Source organism: Acomys russatus, chromosome 1 (assembly GCF_903995435.1).
Source record: "Acomys russatus chromosome 1, mAcoRus1.1, whole genome shotgun sequence".
Classification (NCBI taxonomy): Eukaryota; Metazoa; Chordata; class Mammalia; order Rodentia; family Muridae; genus Acomys; species Acomys russatus.
In genome coordinates, this window is record NC_067137.1 from 18953286 (window position 1) to 18956917 (window position 3632).

Here is a 3632-nt window from a genome sequence, read left to right on the forward strand (position 1 = left end):
CATCTTGCTGCCCAAAAAAAGATGGGTGTGAGGGGAGAGGACCCATGAAATGGATGAAGGCAGACTGGAGGGACAGAGCAACAGCCTATCTGCCTATCTCCCTATTTCCTGGAAACTGTCACACTGTCATGAATGGGTAACAGATACCAGCTAGGTGTGGGAGGTGTGCAGAAGAGCCTGTGGCTTCTGAAATTAGGCAGTAGTCAGTTGTTCTAGAGCTGCAATTTCCCCCAACTTCAGATAGCATGCTTGGAAACGGCCTACCAGCTTCTCAACCCAATGCTTTGTGGCTTAGAGCCACAGCTGGGCTCAGAGAGAGGTTGCCATTAAGTGGAAGATTCCTGGAAGAGTTGGTTAAACCAGCTCCTCGATAAATCGTGGATTTTAATGGACCTCCCCTTTTCCTTATGCTGGAAGTTTCTGTAGGACATCCAGTGACATTATCAGAGCCTATTAACATGCTCTTTCATTGGGGAAGATGGAAAGTGACCAGCCTTTCTTTCTAAACTCCCCCTCTGCTAGGTTAACGAAGCCCTTGATCCAAAACAGTGCCTCATTTGAGGGCTGTAGCTGCTGCCTCAAGGGGATGGAAGGCTGGGTAGATTTTTACCCACATCACGACTGGCACGATGAATCTAGGGCTTGGAAAAATGTTTCATTTCTGAAGTTATATTTACAAATCATCCAGGCTTAGGAACTTTCCTCCTTGAATGGCTAGTGGAGGTGGGGGTAGCAGGAATGGGGCTCAGATAGGCTAAAGGAGTGATGGCCGCATCTTCTAAAAACTGCAAAAGGCTACAGAGATGGAAGGCACCCACCCTGTGCCTGGGGTTTCTGGCCTTGTAGATAACAAGGTGAGATGAGGTGGGGTTAAAACTACAGGCCCAACCCATAGAATGATGGCCAAGGGACAGAAGGGGCAAGACTGAAGATGAAGAAAATTTACAGCTAACCTTGTAACCTCAGAACAGAGAGAGGCGGTCACAGAGGTGGGGGAGCAGTAGTATGGAGACCCTGGCTGCACAGAAGTGCTTATATTGGGATTTTTTGACTCCCAGAAAAGCCTATAGCTGTCTCGGTTTTTACTGAGTACTTACTCCGTGGACAATCAAGAAGCGAATAAAACACAGTGGTCGTAAAATGACCCCCAACACACCCAAAGAATGGCACCTCTGAAAGGACAGTAGGCAACACTGAAGCCCACGGACCACTTCCTGACCACATTTAGGGGCTAAGGCACGGAGAGAGACGGGGAATGATGGGTGCTTCAGACTACTCAAGACAGCTTCTAGAGCTTGGAGCATCTGAAAAGCAGAAGCTGAGAGCGCAAGGTTCAGCTTCCTTTCCACAGGTGGATGTCCCTGTACCCAAGCCTCTACATTCTTCCTGTTGTCCATCTAGGGCCTGGAGGACAGGCACAGAGAATGGGAGCTGGGAAACGGATCAAGCTTGCTTCACAGAGGTCTCCACCAGGACCCAAACTGATGTCAGTTTTTAGATACACACGATTCCTCTGCACTAGGAAACTCATCAAAAACATTAAGCAGTTAAAAAATCACAATGGGAAAAAGCCAATAGATAACTTCATAAGGTAAAACTCCCGTGACAAAATGGATGCGAAAACTAAGACTGTCTGTGCAAGATGCATACAGATATGATAAAAAACGAACACTCCATAAGCAACTTATATGTATTTTAAACAAGCTGAGATGGTAAATAAAAACAGGTAAAGTGTATAAACATAACTGACAGATACAAAGTTTCAAGTAGCTCATAAAAAACTATGGGCAAAACAAACAAGAATAAAACATGCTTGATAATTAAACTGTTAGATTTAAATTTAAAATTTTTACTGTCTGGAGTCTGGAGAGATAGTTCATCAGTTAAGTGTTCTTGTTGCTCCTGCATTTAGATTTTCAGTATGCTCTTCAGACAGCTCATAACTGCCCGTAACTACAACTTCAGGGTACTGATGCCCTCTTCTGGCTCTGAAGGCACATGCGTGCATGTGCACACCCAAACACAAGACACACACAAACGTCTAATAAAGAATAAACCTTTTAAAAACCGAAGTTGTTTAAAAAAAAAAAAAACTAAGTTGTTTAAGAATAGCCACATTAACCAGACATTTTGATAAAAATCTTCACAATGTAGCTTGAAAATTTGATAGAAAATCATATACAGCAAAACAAAAAACAAAACAAACAACAACAAAAAAAACTATACAAAAAAATTCACCTATTTTTCAGTGTTTTCCCAATTTTCTGTGCTATGCATTGGAATTACCCTAATGACAGTGTTGAAGCCAGGTGAACCTGAGGCTCTGCTGTGCTCTGATGTCTCCTGGACTGGCGGGAACACAGCGGCTTCCCCATTCTGTGAAGGACGGATACACTGTAGCACTGCCTATCCATGGAGCTGCATCCCAGAACATTCATCCCTTTAAGATTTATCCTGTGTAGGTTGTGCAGATAGAGACCAGAAGAGTATGTCAGGTACCCTGGGACGAAGTTCCGGTGGCTGTGAGCCATCTGACATGGGCGCTGGGAACCAAAGTCAGGTCCTCTGGAAGGGGAGCAAGTGCTTTTAACCAATGAGCCTTTTCTCCAGGCTGATACAGCAGTGGTTCTCAATCTTTAGGCCAAGATCCCCTGGAGTTGTATATTAAATGTCCTGCATATCAGATATTAACATTATAGTTCATAACAGTAACAAAATTACAGCTATAAAGTGGCAACGAAAATTTATGGTTGGGAGTCACCACAATATGAGGAAATGTATTAGAGGAGCACAGCGTTAGGAAGTTGAGAACCACTGTTCTAGAGTCTTCAGTTTAACTTGGGAAAAGTATAGAGTATTATAAAACAATGTGTAGAAATTTACCTGTTAGATAATTAGCATTGGCTCAGTGAATAGACCCATACCCAGACCAAACAACCTTTAAGCAAGCACTGCTTGAATCATGATTCACAGATCGCAGCGAGTCTGCAGTGAGCTAAGCACACACAGTGAGTGTGAACAAGATAATCCTTTGCCTATTTTGTTGGTGGCAGTGCTGGGACTTGTATATGCCAAAGGCCCTCTACCACTGACAGCTACCCACATTTTTCTGCCTCTCAAAACTATTAGCCTGCTGGGCGTGGTGGAGCACACCTGTAATCCCAGCACTAGGGAGGCAGAGGCAGCCAGATCGCTGCGAGTTCGAGGCCAGCCTGGTCTACAAAGCGAGTTCAGGACAGCCAGGGCTACATAGAAAAACCCTGTCTCAAAAAATCCAAAACCAACCAAACAAAAAACTATAAGCCTAACAGAAGAGATAGCCAAAAAACTTTGGGTCATTTGCCACAAATTGTATAAGGGACATTAACTAGAGTATCTTACCTCAGTCCATCTTACTCCACATAAACCAACCTATTAGATGACAACAACAAAAAGTCCATTCTCCAATCAGCAAACATGTGCATTTCTTCAAGCTCTGCCAAGTGCCTCCTCTTGTCCACCCTGTCTGCCCACAGTTGATTCTCTGGAGTCACAGTGGTAAGCAGAATGCTATGACCTGGTTCTTCCAGTCAAAGCTGAGAGCTTTCCAAATCACTCAGGATGCTGAGGACCAAGGCCTTTCATAGCCTGAC